The sequence below is a fragment of the Neomonachus schauinslandi genome, chromosome 16 (assembly GCF_002201575.2).
Source record: "Neomonachus schauinslandi chromosome 16, ASM220157v2, whole genome shotgun sequence".
NCBI lineage: Eukaryota > Metazoa > Chordata > Mammalia > Carnivora > Phocidae > Neomonachus > Neomonachus schauinslandi.
The window spans coordinates 35,183,364-35,200,259 of record NC_058418.1 but is presented as its reverse complement, the minus strand read 5'-3'; the positions used below and the strand labels follow the sequence as shown (position 1 = coordinate 35,200,259).

General features: G+C 37.1%; 1 pseudogene; it reads right to left on the bottom strand.

Moving 5' to 3' along the window:
* Positions 1-10,204: 10,204 nt before the first annotated feature.
* On the bottom strand, positions 10,205-11,810 carry LOC110594156 (annotated as a pseudogene).
* Positions 11,811-16,896: the final 5,086 nt, after the last annotated feature.

Here is a 16,896-nt window from a genome sequence, read left to right as displayed (position 1 = left end):
TGAATATGTAAAAATAAATTTAACAGAACCAAAAACTTTCCTATTAAAGGGATTTAATTACTGCAGCAATATGGTATTTTTTTGTCCCAGTAACCATTAGGAGATAATAGATATTTCTTTTGCTAACATAGCATGAACACACTGAATAAATGACATTTAGAAAGTAATTAACATCATTTCCACACTTAATGTCTTTTCACATATCATGAAGATCATGCCTCTTGATCTACCCTCATGATGTGTGACATCCTTATTTTACAACAGATGTACCATTGCTTCACAACTGTCTTCTGTTATCACACTTTTACAGTTCACATTATTCATATCACAAATGCAGAGGCATGAGACAGGGCTATAGAAAGGGCTATTTATGAGAGTGTATCGTGGAGGTTATAAACCAATCCCATCACATTTTTACTTAAGACCCAGGAATGCCATTGTGGCCAGGAATCAGATTAATTTACCCCTCAATTTTGATATTTATTTTAAAACAAACAATATCACCATTACAAAAAACTAGTCATTTCTCAATTTCATATCCAATTTCACATGTTACTGTCTTGTTCCTTTTGAATAATTTACAAGAATTCTATTTTCTTCTAATGACAGAAACTGCAATTTTCCCTGTTTGATAAAATCATTCAATATTAACTATTTTTGGCCAGGGATCTTTTAATTACCTTCTGTTCTTTTAATAATTTATTTTCTAATTGAATCTTTTGGTCACAGCTGAAAGAGAAACTGAACTTGCCTTGCTCTACAAATTCCTAATAATCTATAAACAGTTGGCCAAAGCTCTACTCATGGAAGTTCTATTTCAATTGCCAGATTGGTTTTCTGTATTACACATATGTCAGAGCTGTGTTTCTTCATTCACTTATTTCAGTCATTTAACAACTGTGGGTGACTACTGTGAATCCATTGATTGTAGGTGCCTGATAGAACGTAGTAAACAAAACACACTAGCTTCCTACCCTCATGAGGCTTATATTTGGGAGATATAAAAATATAATTACTACTTGGAATAAATTCACAGGAAAAAAAAAATCAGAGCATGAAAATAAACAGGAGTGGCCTGTTTAGATTAAAGCAGTCAGGTGCAACTTCTCCAAGCTGTTGACATCCCAAAGAGAACAGTGTGAAATGCCTGGGGTGAAAAAGAGTGTGTTGTTTTCAAAGAGTGTGAAGGATCCCAGTGTGCTTTGAGAGCAGTGAGTAAGGAGCATGGTGCAGGAAATTAAGCTGAAGAGGGAGCATGGGCCAGAACACAAGGGTCTTACAATGCCCACCATAGCTTATTCAGAGAAAATTTAAAGGAATTACCTCAGGAGCCTTAGTTTTCCAACCCTTTGAATTACGTTCTGTCCCTTGCTGCTTTACCATTGTTACTCCTGGATTAAGTGGTGTTTGTGAATGGATTCTAACCAGCATTCTACCCGTGCGAACACTATGATTTGGAGATAAGAATGTTATTACAATAGGCAGTAATCTGGTGGGATACTTGAAGCTCTGTCCTTCATGTTAACCCAGGGTATGTCAGAACATTGTAGCTATGGCATAACCACTTCTCTTTCCACTTAAAAAGAAAATGATAATATTTGCCTTGGAAAAATGTTTATTAATATAAGGTTTACATTTAAGAATCCTATACTTTGGTATCTATACACACATTCGTGTACATATGTATAATTTTTTTTAATTTTTTTTTTTTTTTAGATTTTATTTATTTGAGAGAGAGAGACAGAGATAGTGAGAGAGCACAAATGGGGAGGAGAGGGAAAAGCAGGCTCCCCGCAGAGCAGGGAGCCCGATGCAGGCTCGATCCCAGGACCCTGGGACCATGACCCGAGCCGAAGGCAGACGCTTAACCGACTGAGCCACCCAGGCGCCCGATATATGTACAATTCTTATGTGGGGAATAGACAGACATGTTGGTATAAATAGGTTGCTGTGAAGATAAATTAAGATTACATATGTATCTTTATACATATCTTTTTGTATCTTTATTTGTATCTTATTCGTCTCTTACATAAGGCAGTAAATTTATTTTATTTCTCCTTCAGCCATATAAAAATGGATTCTATCAAATTAGTATCAAGTCTCACATGTAACTTTATGCATAGGAGATTTTTATAACAGCATTGTAAAACAACCATTTTTTCCTCACCTATCTCTTGACTATCATCTAAGGCAATGGTTCTCAACCTTGGTTGCTCATGAGAACCACCTGGAGAGCTTTTAAAATCCCTATGACCAGGCCTCTCCTGCGATCAATCAAATCATGATCTCAAGGGCAGGGACTCTGGCATGTCTATTTTGAAAGCTCCCCAGGTGCTTTCAATGGGCAGCCAAAGTTGAGAACCCCTGTTCAGGGTTGGTATGGTGATGCAGGGCTATCTTTAAAAAAAATGCATAGGGGTGCCTGGGTGGCTCCGTCGTTAAGCGTCTGCCTTCGGCTCAGGTCATGATCCCAGGGTCCTGGGATCAAGCCCCACATCGGGCTCCCTGCTCGGCGGGAAGCCTGCTTCTCCCTCTCCCACTGCTCCTGCTTGTGTTCCCTCTCTCGCTGTGTCTCTCTCTGTCAAATAAATAAAATCTTTAAAAAAAAAAAATGCAGGGCGCCTGGGTGGCTCAGTTGGTTAAGCGACTGCCTTCGGCTCGGGTCATGATCCCAGAGTCCTGGGATCGAGTCCCGCATTGGGCTCCCGGCTCATCGGAGAGCCTGCTTCTCCCTCTGACCCTATCCCCTCTCATGCTGTTTCTCTCTCTCTCTCAAATAAATAAATAAAATCTTTAAAAAAAATGCATATACTTGGCTTTTCAAAATATGGATTTTCTTTTGAAATCCTACTCTGCTTTCAAATCTCAAAAGAATTGACAGCTGTGTTGTGCAGCCTTCCTTGTTGAGCTGGCCTTTACTAGTCAATATATTCTGTGCATATCTTTATTATAGCGTTTAGAGAAATAGTCATCTATAATGGAAGGGAAAAATGAAATACTGCACTCTGCTTCTAGAGGTAAGTTTCTTGAAGGCAGGGAGATAGATGGATGGATGGAAAGATAGATATAGGTAAAGATACATAATCAGTGCAAGCAAATGTAGTTTGACATTCTCTGAGAATTAAATTAAGTGGAATTTGAATATAGTAAACATATTAAAGAAATCCATAAATGTCCCCAAAATAGTAATGAAAAAACTTTGTCTCTTAAACATAATGGTGCTCAATAAATGTGTGATGATAATTTTTATGCCATCATTACAGTTTGGAAACATTTTGTTGCATATTAAACCCTAGAAATTATAACATATTCATTGTTTCAGAATAATGGTCAGGAGAGGGAAAATAGGCTTTATAAAATAAACATAATTATACAATGGAATATTACCCAGCCATAAAAAAAAAATGGAATCTCACCATTTGAAATGATATCGTTGGAGCCAGAGAGTATTATGCTAAGTGAAATATGTCGGTCAGAGAAAGACAAATACCATATGATTTCACTCATAGGTGGAATTTAAGAAACAAAACAAATGAGCAAAGGGGGAAAAAAAGAAAGAGGGCGGGAAACCAAGAAACAGACTCTTAACTATAGAGAACACACTGTTGGTTACCATCAGGGAGGTGGGAGGAAGGGTTGAATAGGTGATGGGGATTAAAGCGTGCACTTGTCACGCACTGGCTGATGTTTCAAAGTGTTGAATCACTATACTGCACACCTGAAACTAATATAACACTATGTTAACTACCTGGAATTTAAATAAAAACTTAAAAAAAGAGAGACTGGAGGGACGCCCGGGTGACTCAGTCAGTTAAGTGTCTGCCTTCGGCTCAGGTCATGATCCTGGAGTTCTGGGATTGAATCCTGAATTGGGCTCCTTGCTCAGTGGGGAGCCCGCTTTTCCCTCTGCTTGTGCGCTCTCTCTCTTTCTCTGACAAATAAATAAATAAAAAAAATATTTTTTTAAAAGAGAGAGACTGGAGAAAGTAGGGGTGACTTTTTGAAGAGAAAATGGTGTGTGTAATTTAATTGGGAAATATAGACTCTAGTTTGGAGTCTGACAAACACTTGCTGGTTATTTTCTCTTTCTGCACCTCAGTTTCCTTCTCTACATTTATGCTTTTATGAGACTTATAATTGAAGTCCTAAAACACTATTTTCCACATCTTTGGAAAAAAAAAACTTTATTAGTATTGTTCCTGTGCAACTGTAGTTGGGTAACGACAGATGCGAGTCAATGACTAAACCTCCTTTCCCAGGTATTCTGTCATTGGTGACTCAGAAAAAAGGCTGAGAGGACTATGCCTTGAAGTTTGTAACTGGTAGGAAAGTCACAGAGGAGGTAGGTGGGAAATGTCAATAACAATGCCCTCAAATAATTCCATTCACCCAGTCACTACTGTGAAGACTTCAGTATTCTGAAGATACAAAAATATTGCTAAGATTTAAAAGCGAAGAAATTGCAAAGGCATCAGGAATCTACATGTGTGGATCTCACCGTTATTTTTATTTATTTGTTTTTTTTATTACGTTATGTTAGTCACCATACAATACATCATTAGTTTTTGACGTGGTGATCCACGATCCATTGTTTTCGTATAACACCCAATGCTCCATGCAGTACATGCCCTCCTTAATACCCATCACTGGGCTAACCCATCCCCCCACCCCCCTTCCCTCTAAAACCCTGTTTGTTTCTCAGAGTCCATAGTCTCTCATGGTTCATCTCTCCCTCTGATGTCCCCCCCACCCTTCATTTTTCCCTTCCTTCTCCTAATGTCCTCCACGCTATTCCTTATGTTCCACAAATAAGTGAAACCATAGGATAATTGACTTTCTCTGCTTGGCTTATTTCACTTAGCATAATCTCCTCCAGTCCCATCCATGTTGATGTAAAAGTTGGGTATTTATCCTTTCTGATGGCTGAGTAATATTCCATTGTATATATGGACCACATCTTCTTTATTCATCTGTTGAAGGGCATCATTATTATTTTTTAAATAAATAGTTTATATGCAGTGGTGCATGCCTATTGAGCACTTGGTATTTGGCTAGTTCAACTGAGGGACTAAATTTTTAATTTCATGTAATTTTAATTAAAATAAAATATCCACACATAGCTAGTGCGGCCGCATTGGGGAATGCAGGATTAGATTCTAGCCTCAACAGGAACTCCTTCAGGAATGGAGAGGTCACCACAGAGGAAACACTCCATTGCTGGACACCTGTAGTCATCTTCCTTGTTTTGAAAGCCAAAATGTAAGTCTTCTCATAGTTACTTCAAATTACTTTTAGCACTATCCTCTGGAACCACATAAAGAAAGCCAAATCCTTCTTTGATGTTACAGCTCTCCAAATTAATTTCTTAATCTAGTATTTTATTCTACAGTCGAAGTAGTCTCTTTTTCATCGAACATTTCTCTAAATCTATGCTCAGCTCTAGCCTAGTAGACTCTAGCTTCTAATTAGGTGGGTATGGATTTGGAAACCCAGCTGCTCCATTTGCTTATAATATGTTCTTGGAAACTGAAACCCTTTTTGTACAACAGGTATAATCATAATAACTATCTCACATTTTGTAAATAAGGAATAATAAATATACCATCACACTGACTGGTATGTCATGAAATTTTAGCTCTGTCCTACTTATAGTAGTTTCCAGTTCTGTCTCATTGGTCTCTATCCCTCTTAAAGTCTGATATACAAGTTTGAATTCAGTGTTCCCTATGTACTTTTATAAGAATTTGACCATAGGCACAAATCATAACTTTCTAAATATTTGACCTCATACATTGACATTATTTTAGAAAAAGTTGTTTAACTGTTCTTTCCCCCCCCGTGAAAGAGACAAAAGGAATTGCCTTGGTCACAAGTTTGTTTCTAAACTTTCACTGAGAAAAGGCATCACAGGATTTATTGAAGTCATCTTATCTAACGCATTTTTAGTTACTTGTTCCTGGCTGCAATAATTTGTTATCTACAGGATTCCCAATGTTACTGTGGGGGGAAAAAAGCAGTTTTATGTCAATACACCACAGACAGCTTATTCACTTGCCCCCCAGAAATTGTTCATTACTTTTAAGAGGAGAGAATGGCTGACAAACGGATAGGTTTCCACAGATGGTCTTTTTTTTTTTTTTTTAAGATTTTTTTTTTTCCATTTGACAGGGAGAGACACAGCGAGAGAGGGAACACAAGCAGGGGGAGTGGGAGAGGGAGAAGCAGGCTTTCTGCTGAGCAGAGAGCCCGACACGGGGCTCAATCCCAGGACTCTGAGATCATGACCTGAGCCGAAGGCAGACACTTAACTGACTGAGCCACCCAGGAGCCCCCAGATGGTCTCCTTAAAACTACAAACTGCTCCACCTGGACACAAAAGTACACATCAAAAAAGGGAACAATGGAATTCTTTTGAAGTGAAGGACAAGCATATACTTTAAGCAACATTTGTGAAAACGCTGCTAAGTTTAAACATGTTAAGTAGGTAGAGATAGATTCATCGATCGATCTATAGATAGGCAGACCAACATAATATTTATGTGAGGAGGTATGCTACACTCCCCAAAACAATGCTTGAGATTTCTAATTTATACAAATAGAAATTGGGGGGGACATGTGTGTGAATGGCTACTGAGGGTGTGGGATAATAATGGAAAGAACATAAAGATGTTTTTCTCCACCAAATTACCTTTGCACTTTTGTGCAAAATTAATTGAACAAATATTTATGGCTCTGTATCTGGACCATAGTATGTGCCATTGATTTGTCTATCTTGACACTAATACCACCTTTTGTTAACTTCTGTCACTTTATACTATGTCTCCAACTGAGGGACTATTAAGGCCCCCAAATTTGTTGTTCTTATGTGAAGTTGGATTCCATAGTCTATGTTATTTGCATTTCTGTATGAAATTTAGAAACAGCTTTTCATTTTCTTCAACAACACTATTGGGTTTTTGACTGAAAGTGTGCTGACTCAGTAATTAGTTTAAGGACAACTGACATATTATCAATATTGAGTCTTCTGATCTGTGAATATGGTATCTGGTATTGAGTTGTTCTTTTCTCTCTCAAAAATGTTCTGTAGTGTTCAATGTACTAGAATTGCATGTGATTTGTCAGTTTTACTGCTGACTATTTCATATATTTAATATGATTGCAAAGGCAATTGTTATTTTAAATGACTGATATTTCTTTACCAGTATAAGGAAATATGGTGGATTTTTGTATATTTATCTTACAGACTACAATGCTGCTAAATTCACTAATTAGTCCTAAAATTTGCTTTTTATAGATTCCTTGGAATTTTCTCATTAGATGATTATGCTATCTGCTAATAAAAACAAGTGTATTTCTTCCTTTCCAGTCTTTACAATTTTTATTTTTTTATCTTATTCTACTGACTAGAATCTGAGTACAGTGTTGAACAGAAGTGGTGAAAGTTCAATCTTGCTTTGTTGCTGTTAAGACCAAAGTATTCAGTCCTTCACTATTAAAGAACGAAGTTATCTGTAGGTAGTTTTCAGAATGTACTTTGTATGGTTCAGGAGATTCTTTATTATTCCTAGGTTATTGAAATGTTGTCAGAAACAGATGTTAGATTTTATCAAATGTTTTTCTGCATCAATTGAGATGATTATATGATTTCATTTTTGTCTCCATTATTGACTTATTAGCTATATTTCTATTTTGTTTTATTTTACTGTTTGACTTGGGGCTTATAATATGTATATTTAAATGATCTGAGTCTACTTTTTAGTACAAGCATACCACTTCATATCCAGTATAAGGACCTTATAAGAATATACCCATATCTCTACTGTCCCTCCTAAGTTTTATACTACTGTTGTCATACATGTTAGGACATAATATGTTATAAACATCATGCAATATTATCACTAGTTTTGCTTTAAAGAGTCAATTATCCTTTAAATAAACTTAAATAATAAAAAAATTTAAAAACTTAAATAATACAAGTCTCATCATTTACCCATGTAGTTCTCATCTCTTACGCTCTTCATTTATTTGTGTATATCCAGATTTCCATCTGATATCATATCATATCTGTCTACCTGAAGGATATGGTATACTTTCTCTTTCTCTTGCAGTGCAGGGCTGCTTGTAATAATTTTTTTCTAGGTCTGAAATGTCTTTGTTTATCTTAATTTCTTAAATATATTTTCTCAGGCTATAGAATTTTAGGTTGGCAGGGGTGTGTGTGTGTGTGTGTGTGTGTGTGTGTTTTCCTTCAGTATTATAAAAATGTTGCTCCATTTTTTTTTTCTTTTTGACCTGCGTTGTTTCTAGCAAGCAGTATGCTATTATTCTTCTCTTGGTTCCCTTCTGTGCATTGTGTCTCTTTTCTCTGGTTTTCCCTTTACACTGGTTTGAAGCAATGTGTTTACAATGTGCATTTGTGTGGTTTTCTTCATGTTTCTTATTTCATTGATTATCTTTAATCTATGGATTTATAGTTTTCATCAAATCTCAAATTTTTTTAGCTACTAGTTCTGCATTTTTTTAAATGTTTTCCTGCCCTTTCCTCTTCTCCAGGAATGCCAATTGCACATAGAGTAGAACATGTGAGGTTGTCCCACAGCTCACTGATGCTCTCAGCTCATTTAGATAATTTCTAGTCCTATGTCTTTAATTTCAGTAATTTTTTTCCTGCAATGTCCAATCTGCACTTAAACCATTCCTTGTATTTTCATCTCAGATATTTTAATTTTCACCTTTAGAAGTTTTATTTGGGTCATTTTATATCTATCTATCTATCTATCTATCTATCTATCTATCTATCATCTATCTATTTCCTCTATCTTCTTAAACATATGGAATATAGTTATGTTAGTTGGTTCCATGTCTTTTTCTGTGAAATATATCATCTGTCATTTCTGGGTCAGTTTTAATTAAATTTTCTCCTCATCATGAGTTATAGTTTCTTGAAGGTTTCTTGATAGCCTCTTGATATTTTTTTTTTTAAGATTTTATTTATTTATTTGACAGAGAGAGACACAGCGAGAGAGGGAACACAAGCAGGGGGAGTGGGAGAGGGAGAAGCAGGCTCCCCGCAGAGCAGGGAGCCCGATGTGGGACTCGATCCCAGGACCCTGGGATGATGACCTGAGCCGAAGGCAGTCGCTCAACCGACTGAGCCACCCAGGCGCCCGCTTCTTGATATTTTTAATGCCTGGAAATTTTCATTGGATTCCAGACACTACACATTTTACTTTTGTGATATGGTGGATATTACTGTATTTCTTAAAAATAGTATTTTCTTTTTGTCTGGGATACAGTTAAGATGCGGGGAAATTGTTTTATCCTATCAGGTATTGCTTTTAAACTTTGTTGGGATTACAACAGCATTTGTTCTAGAATTAATTTGCTTCATTAACTGAGTCAAAACCCTTCTGCATATGTTTCCCAATGTGCCACACTTATAAGGGATTCTACTCAGCCTTGTAGGAATATAAGATATTTCTAGCTTTCTGTGAGCTTCAAGGATCTTTTCCTCTAATACTTTCAGGTTATTCTTTCCATGGCCTTCTGCCATTTCTACACAAGCATTCATTGCTTGATATCCGGTAAGACTTGAGGGAGATATTAACTGTAAATATTTACCATTCTCTCTAAGTGTAGCTTTTTCTTCTCTGGTATTTTCTGTGCATTCTAGTCATCTTGGGCCTCCCTGGCTTTTCTATTTCTTTTTTTTTTTTCTCATGCTAATTGCATATTGATGTATTTATTTCATATATGTATACATGTGTATATAAATAAAAAATAGTGTTGTCTCATGGTATGAATAAATCCAGTCACTGAATAACATTTACACACAATGCAAAGTCTTACTTAGTGAGACTGAACTGTTAAATATCCTAAAAAGAAAACATTTTTTTTTAAAAAGAGGACACATAAGATAGCTGGTGAGGAATGTCTAAAATTACAATATATGTCCCTACATTTGCATCAGGAAACCTATACTGACAGAAAATGTAGCTGAGTATATTTTTACATAATCACATCATCTGTCAACCTAACAAATTTATAACGGTATTATTCTCATGCAGCTAAATAACTGCAACTTTGAGTATCAGCCAGTCTCTTGTGATCAGTACTAATATCTGTATTATGCTTTTAAATCCAGTTGTAATGGAATTTCAAACTGCCTCAGCATCAGAAATTGCTGCCCTTTCCACTACACAAACTATGCTGTGGGTTTGCTTAGAAACTCTTTGTTGAAGAATCGTCTTGCTTCAACATTACTAAGGGAAACAGAGCAGCGGTATGGATTCTGTCTTCTGTATTCAATGCTTTCAACTATGGTATTCTTTATCATATCAATGTTGTTCAGGGTATTGAAGTGCATGAGATCATGCAGCCTTTTGAATGCTTGATTTGGATACTGAAAGTTAAAGGTTGAAAATGGTGATTCAGGGTCATCAAAAATATCAAAATCAGCTATCTCTTTCTCTTCTTTATTTTATCTTGGAACACCTGGAGCCTTGTACTTTCTGAAGTTGATGTTGGCCAGAACAAAGTGGATGATACTTGGGCAGTCTTTCTCCATATCAGGATTCTTGGGTTTAAAGACATAGCACTCTTTCAGTCCTTCTTGATCAAACACTTGAGGATCAATCTTTGGAAAGGGGAGCTTGTTCATTTTGGCCCACTTTTCTGCAAGTAGAAGTTCCTTGAACAGAGGACTAGAGTCACTTGGTCTTGGAGAAAAGTCAAAGGAGATAATGAGATCAACTCCCTCTGAGGTCTCAGGATCAAGGGGTATGGCAGGTTAAACGTGAGGCCACTGTCCACGACGTGAATCTTTTTACTTTTGACATCCAGAGGCTCATATATTTGCTCAAACTCATCAGGATCTGCTACAGCTGTATCCAGTTCATCTTCATCCAACGATTCCTGTCATAAAGTCTTTCAGAGGAGACATTGGATAGGATGTATTGAGATTCAAGCCCAGCATGAAGCTGTGCACCTTCCCAGCACGTCCTTCTCTGGTACTGAATAAAGTTGAATCACTCACCAAAGCCATTATCATACGATGGACCCAACTTGCTTGATTATCATTGTGATATTCCGTTTTAGCATCTTCATTTTCAGTGCCTTTGGGTTCTTGTGATTCATCATCCCTATCTCAGCTGTCATTACTCACAATATGCTCTGCTGTAATATTCTCTAATTCTTCCTCCATTGTGGAACCTTTATCTTGTGAGCCAGAAACTCCCAAGACTCTGTTGAACAGTATAGAAAAGGCACTGCCCCAGACACCCATTAAGAAATGCAAGGGATTTTCTTCATATTTCTTCACAACTGTTCCCATAAAAAATTTGCTTCCAAATAAGTCAGGAGCCATAAAATACCATATTTAGCCATGCCAATCTCATACGGGCTAAATTCAACCCAATCTGCAAATATTAGCTCTGAAACATCGAGTTTGACATGGAGACAGGTGAAGAGAGGTAAAGGGCATTGAGCAGAATTGACTTTTTCCTTCAAAACTACTCAAGGTAGTGTTCATTCTATTGTGAATTACTGTTTCTCCTATTAACATCCCAAAGATACCGGTAAAGGTGACAGGTTGTCCGGAGCTTTTCTTCTTCCATAGAGACCTGACATATCTTTTAACTTTCTGTGAGAAGTAAAAAGGGGTTGTCGCTAACATTTTTCATTAGCTCTTCATTAATCTCCTCTGGCCCTTTCTCTGGAAAATCAGGGTGAGACTATAGGGTTGACATGTACCATGTGGAGCCAGAAAGACCAGCAATGTAGGTAGCACAATCTAAAATTCCCGCTTCAGGGGCGCCTGGGTGGCTCAGTCGTTAAGCGTCTGCCTTCGGCTCAGGTCATGATCCCAGGGTCCTGGGATCGAGCCCCACAGCAGGCTCCCTCCCTCTCCCACCTCCCCTGCTTATGTTCCCTCTCTGTCAAATAAACAAATAAAAATCTTTAAAAATAAAATAAAATAAAAAAAATAAAATTCCCGCTTCATACAGTGCCTTGATCACACGCTTCATTTCTTCATATTAGGAATTTCTCTGGGTTCTCCCTGGGTTCTCCTTCTCTGAGACATGGCCTGGATACTCACCTCAGTCAGTAAACTGACTATTTCAAGACTCAGTTTGCTTGTCTCCCGATACTCAAAGAACACGACACTGTCCTTCACTGCCCTTTTTTTTTTTGAGGGATATGTTTTTGTTTTGTTCTGCTTTGTTTTGTTTTAAAGATTTTATTTATTTATTTGACAGAGAGAGGCACAGTGAGAGAGGGAACACAAGCAGGGGGAGTGGGAGAGGGAGAAGCAGGCTTCCCACCGAGCAGGGAGCCCGATGCGGGGCTCGATCCCAGGACCCTGAGATCATGACCTGAGCGGAAGGCAGACGCTTAACGACTGACCCACCCAGACGCCCCTTGAGGAATATGTTTTAACTTATGTTTAATATTAAGCCAAAGTCCAGCCCCCAGAAAATTTCAGCAATATCTGGGGATCCCTCTCTTTCAAGTATTAAAAGATGATATTAAATTAGTTTCAAAAGGGAATATTTAATTAAAAAATATTATATATTTCCAAATAGTTTATTGATTTCCAAGCCCATGTGCTATTCCTACATTTTCATGTGACATTTAACATTATTATTACTGTTACATTATAAATTATTTTTCAGCTCCACTGAGGCATAATTGACAAATAAAAATATATATATATATTTAAGATATACAACATGATGTTTTGATATAGTTACACATTGTGAAGTGATCACCATAATCAATCTAATTAGCATAACCATCATCTCTAATCTTATGTAATTGTTTTATATAATTTAGTTTTATCTAAATATATATAATCTGGTTGCTTTTTAATCGGGGTATAGTAAATTGGATTCCTATTACTCCAATTTGTTCAGAAGAGAAGTACTTATAGTTTTTATAGAAAGAACAATGAAAGGACTGTGGTTCAAACCAACACTAAGGTATTACCTGAAAAAAAAAATCTATTCAATCTCAATAAAACAATCTAAATAAAGACTTGTAGAAATTGAAGAAATACCAGAAAAAAAAATGGCTGCACACAATGCCTTATATTTCATGATGAAGTAAATAGAAATAAATAAAAATTAGAAAGATTATTAAATAAGATAATAGACAATAGTAGGCCATGACAAGAGAGCTGGCAAATATCAGGAAAGATTAGAAACAAAAGGGGGAAAGAAAAGGCACTGGAAATAGAGCTAACTTAGAAAGAACATGAATGCATAAATAGCACAGACAATCTCATAAAGAAAATACAAAATGGAAATAAGAAAAATGAAAATTACTGATGGAAGTGGAGAAAATGATAAAAAGAATCTGCAAACAGGAATATAGAAGAAAAGCAAAAACAACCAGGCACGAGAAAAAGAAAACTAAAACAATGGAACACAGAGACACACAGACATAATGACATTACATGCAGTTCAAGAAAACTTTCCCAAATGAAGATGTGAACTTTCAAACTGAAAGGGCAAACTGGGGCAAATAGACACATTATGGTTGATTGTAAGACATACTGTAGTAGAATTATTAAACTTTGAAGAAAGGGAATTCTTCTGTTCATCCAAGCTAACAGTTCAAATCACTTCAAGAAGAAAGTAACACTGATATCAGATTATTTTTTAAATATCATTTTATTTCAGGAGAAATCAGTATAATATATTTAAGGTACTGAAGGAATGGAAGCATAAAGCAAGGATTTTATATCCAGCCAAACTGATCTCCAAGAATAAAGATTATAGGAAAAATGTCATAAACATCGAAACATTCAAAGAGTATTGTTTCTGTGGACCTTTCTCAATCAAGTAGTTGGAGAAACTTCAGCCAATAGGTAATATGAGAAGTTTCAACATACAGACAGGTGGCTGGAGTATTTTACCATGTAAAAATGCACAAGACCATGGGGTGTCTGGGTGGCACAGTTGGTTAAGTGTCCAACTCTTGGTTTCAGCTCAGTTTGTGATCTCATGGTTGTGGGATGGAGCCCCACCTTGGGCCCCATGCTCAGTGTGAGATTCTCTCTTCCTCTCCCTCTGCCCCTCCAGCTCATGTACTCTCCCTTTCTTTTCTCTCTCATAAAAAAATAAATCTTTAAAAAAAAATGCACAAGACCAAACAATGGTCAAACAATAAGAAGGGAAGTTCTGTGGATAAGCCCATATTTGTAGAACAGAGCTGTTTTAGATCACCCTGCAACTGAACTGTCATTTAAAAGAGAATCTTCTATCAATTTGGAAAATTAAGTACAATGTAGTGTAAAGATTGACATAAGAGGGGAAGTTACTGAAACACATAGTAAAGGAGATTCAACTCAGTCTATTTGATGAGAAATGGCTACCAAGGAAAATGTCTTTACCCTGACTGTCAAAGGAAGAGTAAGAAAAATGCAGACAAAATAGGTGAGGGAAAGCATTCCCGGCAGAAGAAACAATGAGTGCAAAGACTTGAAAGATAGTATGTGGTATCTTCAAAGGAATGAAAGCATGTATAGAGTGTAAAGGGGAGAGTGACATGGGATTTTAGTGAAGAAATAGACGGAAGCCAAGTCTATGGGAGTCTTGAAGGCAATATTTGGGAATGTGTGGTTTCTCTTTAGAAAAATGTAACAAATATACAAAGGCTTTAAGCAGGAGAGTGACAAAATTAGTTCTATTTTAATAATTATAGACAATAAATAAATAAATATAGACAATATACTGAAGTGTGCAAGTTGGAAGGGACAACATTTTGGATAGGAAGCCCAATTGTAAGGATGCTGCAGTAATGCATGCAAGAGATCATGGAAACTTGGATCAGGTCAGTTTAGCAAAAAACTTAGGTTTGAATTGTAAATGAGTATGAGCACTTTAAAGCACTGAGGTTTTCCCTGAGGTTCAGCATGGCTGAAAAACAAAGGCAGCTGACCATTCATTTAGCCCCCGTGATTTTTATCATGACTAAACATACAAAGGCCCTAAGATATCTGAAGAATCCAAGTTAAGATTCAATCTGTGGTATTACCTAATGTACTCCTCCAAACCTGATATACTCAAGCATGTCATTGGTTAGATTAAATCTTCATTTTCTGAACTATAAGAATTTCTTCTTATGCCTCCAGATTTAGCTCCTTGATTATTTATAGAATAAAAAAAATCATACACGGGCGCCTGGGTGGCTCAGTTGATTAAGCGTCTGCCTTCGGCTCAGGTCATGATCCTGGAGTCCCTGGATCGAGTCCCGCATCGGGCTCCCTGTTCGGCAGGGAGTCTGCTTCTCCCTCTGACCCTATCCCCTCTCATGTGTTCTCTCTCATTCTCTCTCTCTTAAAATAAATAAATAAAATCTTTAAAAAAAAAAAATCATACACATCTAGTTCAGTAAACTCTTTGTGTGAAAATTTGATTTATAGGAACATCTGCTCTTCTGGCTATTATATCCTAGTGCCTGGTACATTAAAAGTTTATTGAATTAATTGGTCAATACACAGAAGTAGATTATATCAAAATGAGCAGTAAAAATCTAGTATTATTACATAATATGATAACCATTCATGGTCAACTATACTGTATTAGTTTTCTATTGCATCTGTAACACATTACTCCACATTAGTGACTTAAAACAGCACAAATTTATTATCCTATAGGTCTTTAGGTCAGGAGTCCAGAATGGGTCTCACTGACTAAAATCAAGGTTGTGTTTTCCTGGAGTTTCTAGGAGAGAATGTGTTTCCTGCTTTTCCAGGCTGTTGGCAGACTTCAATTTCTTACAGCTGTGTGACTGAGACCCCCATTTCCTTCCTGGCTGTCAGCTGACTGTTCTCAACTTGTAGAAGCCATCACATGCCTTGACTCATAGCTCTTTCTGCCATCTTCAGAGCCAGCAATAGTGGGTCAAGTCACATCTCCCTCTAACCCTTCTTCTGCCCTCACATATCTCTCTGACCACAACCAGAGAAGTCTGTTAACTTTAAACTATTCACTTGATTAAATTTAGTCCATCATGATAATCGGAGATAATCTCCCTGTCTCAAGGTCCATAACCTTAATCATATCTTCAGATCCTTTCACCAGGATAATACATACAGAGGTTTTTTTTTTTTTTAAAGATTTTATTTATTTATTCAACAGAGAGAGAAACACAGCGAGAGAGGGAACACAAGCAGGGGGAGTGGGAGAGGGAGAAGCAGGCTCCCCGCCGAGCAGAGAGCCCGACGCGGGGCTCGATCCCAGGACCCTGGGATCATGACCTGAGCCGAAGGCAGACACTTAACGACTGAGCCACCCAGGCACCCCTACATACAGAGGTTTTAAGATTTAAAGGAATGAACATCTTTTTTTTTTTTTTAAGATTTTATTTATTTATTTGAGAGAGAGAGAATGAGAGAGAACACATGAGAGGGGGGAGGGCCAGAGGGAGAAGCAGACTCCCTGCTGAGCAGGGAGCCCGATGCGGGACTCGATCCAGGGACTCCAGGATCATGACCTGAGCCGAAGGCAGTCGCTTAACCAACTGAGCCACCCAGGTGCCCAGGAATGAACATCTTTGAGAGCCATTATTCCTTCTACTATATATCTATAAAAATTCCTTAAATTTCCCCCATAATTAGAATTTGATACACTTTACTCAACAAAGCCCACAAAGCTCTATTTCCTTCCAGCACTGAAACAAAATAACTCCTTTTAAAAAAAGATGGGCTTAGGTGGTGGATTTCATTAAAAAATATTTTTTCCTCTATTTTTAAATGCTTGAATCACTGCATCAGAGTAAGGTGCAAATATTATGAGGTCTCTGAAATACTGAAAAAAAAAAGAGAAAAACAGATCCAGAATCTTCTATCTTAAGTTCTTTCTGGTATATAATTGCTTAAGTAGTAAAAGG